The 9,711-nt window shown below is 29.2% G+C and overlaps 1 long non-coding RNA gene across 3 annotated transcripts in view; it reads left to right on the top strand.

Annotated features, from left to right (window-relative positions):
- Nucleotides 1-4,381: 4,381 nt before the first annotated feature.
- LOC113549519 overlaps nucleotides 4,382-9,711 on the top strand; it is a 30,143-nt gene continuing 24,813 nt past the window's right edge. For 2 of the 3 annotated variants that reach the window (XR_003404932.1, XR_003404930.1), the window contains exon 1: nucleotides 4,382-5,136. This is a non-coding gene — a long non-coding RNA (uncharacterized LOC113549519). The remainder of the gene's footprint in view (nucleotides 5,137-9,711) is intronic. The other variant, XR_003404931.1, reaches the window with a different exon arrangement.

Genomic DNA, 9,711 nt, shown 5'->3' with positions numbered 1-9,711 from the left:
TAATTTAGCCATAATGCAAGTTTTCTGAAGGATTTTAAGAATAAACGTCCCATATTCAATTCGAAGTAAACAATACATTATATTGCCCTTGTACAAATTATTCGTTGACCATTACGTACCAAATTTCATTAGTATTTTATTAATTAATCTCAGTCACATCACTTATACAATTCTAAGTTGGCTGTACAAATGGAAAAGGATAAAAATGAAATTCATAAATCTACATAATCTATAGTCTGTAAGATATTTAGCTACACATTACCCACCGAGCCTTAGTGGATATTTAACTGTTCCAAAATCGTTCGTATCATCAAATATAAAGCAGGCACAACAATATTGCCTTACATATGTTTTTTTTTTTTTTAAAAAGCGATTAGAATTGCTTTGCAATTTCAAAAGCACCATTCAATGTATTGCCACCTAATTTAGCTACTCAGTTAATCCTATAGAATTCAAATTAATTCCAATAAATTGTATATATTTTTTATTTTTGACAACGAGCTTTAGTCAGTTATAAAATAATTGTTTGAAGCGATATAATATCAAAATTATCGATTTATAAAATTAAATATTACTTCGCTCTAAACCAGTAATTCTCAACTTTTTATGCTTAGGCACATTTCTTATAACCATTCGTTTTGACGGAACACTGTAGTAATAAATTAATAACAATTTTAATAGAAATTTCCAGCGCCGGATTAAGACTTTTTGGCCTATCGAGATTTTAAATTTCTATCCGCCCATTCATAGACGGAGATTTGATTAAATTTTAGGGTAGGCTAAAATTGTATTATACATAAGCTACGAAGACTTCAGCTCTAATATTTAATCATTTGGGGGTTTTTGAAAATGTTTGCTCCCCTATTTTTTGACTACCAACCCTCTGAAATTTTCTCGGTAGCTCGCCAGTTCAATCCGGGTCTGGAAATTTTTATTTTTAACACCTAATAATACTATACGCGTGTACCACGGTTGCGACTCACGGCACACCTACAGCTAGTTCGCGGCACATAAGTGTACCGCCGAACACCGGTTGAGAAACACTGCTTTAAACCATGATTTTCATAAGTGAAGAAATCTCGTTACTTAATTTTATTTATTTTAATTAATTAAAACGTCTGTATTGTTTTTATGTTATCAACAAGCTTTGTTTGAAAACCAAATTTAATTCTATTCCACGTTAAAACTATTTTTAATGGTAATATTTTTAATTTTTCGTTAATATGATTTGACGAACAAATTCCGTGAATTACAAAAAATAATATTATAATTTACAGTATACAATATCATACAACGATATATTGGTATTTAATATGGGCATGATATGGAAGTTAAATTTGATTTTTATCAAAAAAAAAAAAACTTGAATTAATTCGAGTAAAAAAAGTGTCCTTCAGTTTATAAATCGATTTGAAAAAACGTGAGCACCTAACCTGACTAAAGCATTAACGATGGTAGGCCGAATAAAAATATAGAGAAAAACCATGGGTGATTTACGATTACGATAACGTGAAAATAAAATAAACATAGAAAAATAGTTGTGCTTAAACGAGTTAAACGTTAACCTACATATTATATATATACATTTTATGTAGGTACTAGTGGCGTGAACATTTATTTTTTTATCACGCACTAATACAAGTACCTACGCTGCCCTAATTTACCATTCCATCACAAAGATATAGGTATATACTTCTATTTTTTGTGGTAAACTCGAAATTTATAAATAACAATATAACTCGTACCTTCCTGGTATAGGTACGTTATGACAAATTAAATATCATTATCATGTTATTGGAGTACACACAATTTTTAACTCATTTATATTATTCAGTCTGATTTGCATAATTGTTTTGCTTTATATTTTAAGTTATCAAAAATTAAATTGGCAATTGAAAGTAACGATGTTAAGTACAATAAATAATAAATTATAAATGTAATAAGTTATTCATATTTAGCTGTACCTAACTATTAAGTAAATAATATGATTATCGATTGTCATTAAAGATTGAACTTAAATACTCTAAAATATTACTATTAAATATACATGTGGTGATGCACTTGAAAAAGCAAAATTGTCAGTAAAATATTTTTTTATTTTAGAATTTGTATGTACATAGTAAATTACAGCTAATGTATTTTAATTTTAGATACATTTTAAATTGGGTTTTTATAAAATATTAATATGGTTCTTCTACACATATTATATAAAATTAATTTACTTTATGGGTGCATATAGTTATAAAATTATTAGGTACACGCTTATACAATTTTAATATTGTTAATTTTCAGTTCAATATAATCTCAAATAAAAGTTTTTTTTTAATATACCTATGTTTTTTCAATCATATTGTGAATGAAATAAGCATTAAAAAATCATAATACACTTAATAAAAGTGATGGATATTTCATTGGTTAGGTCTATAGTGATTGGTAAATTAAATACTTTGAATTTTAATTTTAATAAATAATATTTATATTGCACAGTTATTTTAATTAATATAATAACTAATTAGTAATCATATATATTGAATTTCTCACAAATTCACAAAAAGCATAAAAATACAAATCATATAAATACTTTGAAATTAATGTACAAAAATAAATTGTCAAGTAGATGAATGATAAAAACACATTATATTGGTACTCATAAAAATTAATTTTTGAACAATATTAGTGTATAAAAATACATTAGATTTACAACACTAGTGTATTATATTATATAAGATTTTATTTTTTCAGGTTAAGTAACTAAAAATAAACACTTGTATAGTTGCATAAAGTATAAAAAATTAATTTATAATATATTTATTCAAATTATAAGTAGGTAAAAAAACTCTTGGATACCTGATAAATAAATAATATTCATCATATTTATTTACCCATTTAAACATTCCTAGTTGAACCGTAAATTTAATTTATATGGTATCTATACTCTATAGCGTCTATAGCAATAAATTCAATGAGCAAAAAAAAAAAACAAGAACATGTAATTAAATATGCAAGTTCAACCCAATTTATCTTGGTTAATTTATTAATAATATTAATTTTTCTGACGAGTATACATTCTTATCGTGCCGTCGCCTATATTATAATGTTTACACTCAACGGTGTTTTAATTAAATTTCAAAATCCTCGCAAATTTTCGGTTTCAAAATTGTCATACTATAGGACTGGGGTTTCATACGACACATTTATTATGTTGAATACTAATTAAATTAACAGTGTAATAATTTATTTTGAAATTTCATAGCAAAATAAAAAACCACAACACTGTTTTCAGGCTATTAACTGCACAGTACACAACAACAACGAAAACTTCTAGCACCAGCCCGGAAACCACTATTCGACTCATAAAATTCTTCCATTTATCGAAATTATAAATATTATTATTTATAACAATAATATATTATCCAACCGGCACCGATGTAATTAATTTTTGTATTTTTCTTTTATCGTATTTAAATTACGCCGCAATTATTATTATACACGTAGTCAGTCCTTTATGTAACGCGGTAATAATCGTACATGTTTTATTTAATTATAAGTTTATCTCACGCATCAAAATCGATGTGTATTTATATAGTTTATAAACAAATACATTTGTCGTCGACAATCCGCGAAAAGGATTTACCTTCGAATCGGCAGCGTGGCGGCTATAGCTCATGTCACATCGCGTAAAATATATTGTAAACAATATATAATATAATGTATAACTAAACAGTACACTAGAAATAACGACGATTCTCAATTATTTATTCGCGCATTATGCGATACATGTGGAATTTCCATGGGTAGGTATGATTCACGAACGGCTTTAAGCCGCAAATGGTATGGTTTGGTATGTGTAGTAGGTGTCTCGCGTCTGAATTGCGAGTGCGCGCGTGTTTTTGTCTCACTCTCTCTCCCTCTGCGTTTTTATATTTTTTCGACGACTTGCACTCCTCTCGCGTTCACCGCACACGATGATAAGTCCATAATAACATAATATAACGTCTCCGTCTCACTCGGTCGCCCGCCCGCTGCCAATCGAAGACGCGAGCCGCAGATAAGATTATTAGGTATTTTATACTCGCACGGTAAAACAATATAAATATATATATATATAATACATAGTATCTAATAGTATAATATTAGAACGTTATCACCATAACACACATTATACACAGTGTACTTTGTACGGTTAACGAGATCGCTCACAGCAAAGATAAAACCGCGGTGTAATATAATAATATTATTACGGTAACGGGTCTCAGCCGAGCCGTACCTACCTATTCGATCGCACGGTATCGGCGCGCACACACTTGTTGGCCGTCATCGCGACGACATCGTCGCGGTCTTTCAAGTCCCTTATCCCCCTTTTTTTCCACGTGATTTTTGTTTTATTAATAATTTTCCGTGGTATATACTATACCTATATCCCTCAACCGTCACAGCCGTTACGCCACAGTGCGCCTGTGGCCGTCTACACAACGATATTATTGTCCGTTGTTGAATTCGCCACCAAAAATCCCGAGAAGACACCATAGACCGTAATATACACGTACACGAATACGCGATAATATTTTTAGGTATATTATTTTTTTAATAATTAAAAAAATAGCGATGCAAAATAAAAGTGACGTTGCGCAATCCGGTTGCCGTGCGTGCAGCGCCGCCGCAGTATAACCTTGTACTTGACTCGACGTTACACTACTACTGTTACTGTACCATATACCTACGGAACTACAACATCATTACTACTACTTTTACCACTACTACCACTGATATCACTATAGCCGCGGTTACTACCGCCGCCGCCGTCGTCGTGTGTGTGTGCGTGTTGGCGCGCTCGTGATATAATCATAACCGCTGGCAGCGGTCTCGCAGCGGTTTTCTGGTTAATTTTCGCGGAGACGCGTCCGCCGCCACCGTCGTCGTCGTCGCGCGAGTGAAAAAGTGAACAGTTCGCGGGAATTAAATAAATAAAAAACCGAAACCGAAACCGCTCGTCCGGGTCTCGTAGATCGCGTAGGTGAGACTAGCCGCAGACGACCGACGACCGTTGTCGTGGCCGCACTTGGCCGCGGACCACTGCCGCGACATCATGTTGGACGTGGTGCGAACGTGTTTCACGTGCACGTCACGGAAAAAACGGTAAGCGATAGTAGTGTATCTCCGCTTTTGCGCGCGGACATTGCCCACGCAAAAGTCATTCGAGACCTCTACAAAGACAAGCGTAAAAAATAATTATAACCGGCATTGTTTTTCTTAGTGCTGTGGTACCTACGTAAATATTCAACTGAATAAAATTCTATATATTTCTTGCAGTTCTTTGGTGTGAACACCAACTGTCTGTTATTGTTTTAAAAATAATTTATAAAAAACTGAAGAGCTTACTTTTTCCGCATTGTCCGTTCGAGTTCAATAAACAACGAGGGCATGAAAAATATTCTAGCGTAGAGGACGGTAAATTTGAAATTATAAACATTATCACAAATAAAATATTGTAGTTACGTCTTTTCGATATTTTTAAGCGGGTGTAAGAATAACATCGTATTTTTAATAACAACCGTTGCGAGTGAAACGAGATCAATTTTTTTATTACATATTAATGTAGAGGATTTCGGTACACGCCCGTGACGGGTTTCCCGTGTAAAAATAGTCTATCTGAAGTAAATTTTTTGACGGTTTATCGTGACCGTTCGAGTTGGTGAGAGAGACGTGCGATTTTTCTTGGCATTCGCACTTGGTTATTGAAGTGCCGGTAAAGGTACCTATTTTATTATTATTAATTATACATTAAACATTTTTTTTCCATTAAGACATGCCAACGACGATTTGAGAGGTTATTATTATAGTGTACATGTTGAGTATGCATTTTTTTTTGTACCAACAGACACAAATATTTACCTTCGAAAATCGACAATTTTTAATATTTTTATGTACAAGATTATTCAAGTTTATATTATGGAGTAGGAAGTTTTTTCTCTCGTTTGTTCAATTAAAAATAATGACGTGTAAAAAAATCGTTTAATACTATACCGTGTGCTTTTTTTTATTGTCCCTAAACTTGTGACTATTTTTACCAATATTTTGTTTTACGTCCATTTTCTATAGTTATCATCGCTACCTTTGCTATTGCCGTTATCATACGAGTATAATGATATAACTATTCGATAAGTTGTTTGATAACCAAAACAGGTAATGAAAACATTATTCGTACATAATTTGGCGATGCACCGAAGAGATGTTAATAATTATAATACTCCGGTTATCTATTGAAACACATTTTTTTTTAATAATAGTAAATGTTTGTCTAATTAATACATGGCAAATGTTGTTCCATGTAATTAAAGTTCGAGCCATGCAGTGTGTAACGAAATTAAAAAATAAAAACAATATTATCCATCTGCAAAATTAAAATTGTTTAAAACGAATAGTGAATTTTGTTATTTATTTCAAGTATTATAAATTTCATTAAAACACCATCACTGTCTACTTTATTACCACTTAATGTTAAAAATATTTTTACGCGATATTATAGATTCATACCATCTAAATTGATGTATGTAAATATATTCGTACGTTACATTTTCATTGATACTTACGATTTCTTTTTTATCGGTTGGTAATTTAATGATTATTCTAAATTTCCAAGAACATTTCAATAATTAAATTAAATACATAGTTACTATTCAATGTTTATTAAGCATTGTGGTCTTTGAAAATGTAAAAATCTTGTTTGGTAAAGTCGTAATAATCGTATTTTGTTATCATTATTTATATAAAATTAATCTTAAGTAATTTTAACTAAAAATTATATTTTTTTTTATTTACTTAACTGAGTTTTGAAGAAATAAGTATTTACAAATTGATACATTTCTATATTATATATAGTTTTATATATTTATAGTTAAACCATAAATGAAATTATTGAATATCATTGAAAACTATTCATCAAACAATAATATAATGTATATTATAGCCCTACATTTAGTGTGTAATGACCTAAACCATTAAAAATGACATCTAAAAAAACGATGTAATCGTAGGTAGTCGCCCAAATAGTAAGATGCAAATCAAAAGGGAACCGTCTATAAACTATCAGATTTTCCCATTAGACATTCCGAAGGTTTTTCGTTGGCCTGCTATGATGTTATTATATATAGGGTCATAAGGACCACGGTTTGGTTAATGGTAAATCGATATTAATATATAAATATATTATATATGTATTCTACTTTGGTTATACTGCAAAAGCGTAAAATATAATTAATCGATTTTATTATTAAATCGGTATGACCAAAAATAATATCAAGTATCGACACATTAGTGTTTTATAATAAAATGACACGTACGCCAACACAGAAAAAGTTAATATTGTCTATTATGTTATGTAGTTAGAAAAATTATATGAAGATGTAATAAAAATCAATTTTTTTTACTACTCATTTCTCATGTCTATTATTTAGTAATGTAACTATAGTAATAACTAATAACTAAATACATTTTCTTTGAGCTGAAATTGTATATTACTATAATATAACAATATTACTTGTGCTATTGTGTTTCGAGTATCCGATTATTTCATTTTATTCATATTTTATTTATTTTTAAATTATGATTTTCTTATTAGTTGTATACTATAATATGTACAGTGTACATTACGATCTACTATTATGTATTTCAATATGATTATTGCAATTAAAATAATTAGATTTGTTTCAATGCTGGACTTTAATGTAATCAAATTAATGTATGATAACATTTACTTCAAATCAGCTCTGTGTATGTATTACATAATCATTGCTTGGTGATGTCACCCATGTCCAAAATAATAAATATCAATTAAATATATATTTTAAAAGGAATTAGTACTTAATCAAATATGACGAATGCATACTGAGATTTAGTTTATAAATTATAGTATTGTTAATGGTAGCTGGACCTGAATGACTGAGTGGATGATGCGTGAGTTAATACATTAAAAAAAGTTAATAATTATTTTTGATGTGATAGTGTTATAAGTAAATACTTATGTGATATAAAAAATCGTTTTTAAAATTTATTGAAGAATTTTTATGTGACATAAAATCACATAAAAATACATACATTCAAAATAATTTGATAATGTTACATATATAGGTTATCAAACTGTTAATAGCTGAATGTATAATATAAAAATAATATTCTTTTAAATGTATAACACAGCACCATCTCAGCATATTTTTGTGTTATCGGAAAAATGTTATATTTTTGTGATATTTAAAGTTCGGCAAATTAAAAAAAGTAGCGATTAAACGATTTTTGTGCGTTAATAAAATTCACACGAACGTATATAAAAAATAAGATTGGATTAAAAGTAGGTTTTTAATGAATACAATTTTGACGTGATAAAAATATAAATTATATTATCGATATTAAAATATGGTATAAGATTTTCAAACTTCTATAATATTCCAAGTATACAGGAACCTATAGTAGAAATTAAAAAATTAAATTATATGCACCGGTTTAGTGTTGTCATTTACCCGTTTAAATACGATTCAGCTACGAAATAATAATAATGCATATTATCAATATTAATTTTGGTTTATGAATAAGCAAAACTTCACATGAAATATAATTGATGTACTTCAAATATTTGAGGTGGTAAAGGTACCCCTGTCAACGCTGTTTAAGGTCTACAGATATTATAATTGAGTTAAGTTTAAATTACTTTAATTCAGTAACTGTAGGTTATTACATCTAGAGGATTTTACTAACTTATGTAAAGGCTATATATCGCTACAGTATATAAGTACACTTATACAATATATGAAACGACGTTAATTTACAACTGTACCTATATCATATTTATATTATTCTTAAATTTGTGAAGCAGAGATGTTGCGCGAATATTAATTAGCGAAAGTTTAACTTGGAGCTTAAAATATTATCTAGTTATTCACAAATTAGAATTTCAGTAGGCACTAAAAAACCCTAAAAACTATTTTTATTAGTATTTAATTAAAAAATAATTATAAATGTATTGCAAACCGTTTATTTCTATTTTTCATTTTTAATACAAAAACAATTATACCTTAATATTTGTTAATTAAAAAAAATTGCATGAGATTTATATTTTTGATAATATGCGTTTTTTGAATGATTCCCATTTGCTAGTGTACTGTGTACGATGTGGTGGTCGGTCGCCGAATTTATATCATGATTGATGTTTGATATTCTGCTACTCCTACAAGCTATCAAACTGTAATATTCTGCTTTTTCCCGTCTGTTCATTAAATGCTAACTGTGGTTGTATATATTAGGTATACGCAAACTGTATAATTTTTATTTAATTATCTCTATAAGTTGAATACAATTCAGCAACGCTATGATTAGACTACAGAATAGATGCAAACGTTTATTTCATATATTCTGTGATCAGACAACAAAATCTAGTTACGGTGCGTAGGATCTATACGGTGTCAATGTAATACCGCATTTAAATAAATTAATCGCGAGCGGTTTAACACGATATTTTTCGTTGGTTTGTGGCCATATAGAGAAATTGTAGTGATTTTAAAAAACAGTCTCTTGAGTTTAAGTAATTTTAATACGCATCTAAAGGCCACGTCAAAAATGTTTACGAAAAAAAAATAATGCAATCAGTAGCTATTATATTTCTGTAGAAAAAATAACTAATAGTTAATTTACTTTTAATGATTTTTATCCATATTGACTATT

The sequence above is a fragment of the Rhopalosiphum maidis genome, chromosome 4 (genome assembly GCF_003676215.2).
Source record: "Rhopalosiphum maidis isolate BTI-1 chromosome 4, ASM367621v3, whole genome shotgun sequence".
Classification (NCBI taxonomy): domain Eukaryota; kingdom Metazoa; phylum Arthropoda; class Insecta; order Hemiptera; family Aphididae; genus Rhopalosiphum; species Rhopalosiphum maidis.
The sequence above is the reverse complement of the archived record's forward strand: the minus strand, read 5'-3'. Positions and strand labels throughout refer to the sequence as shown.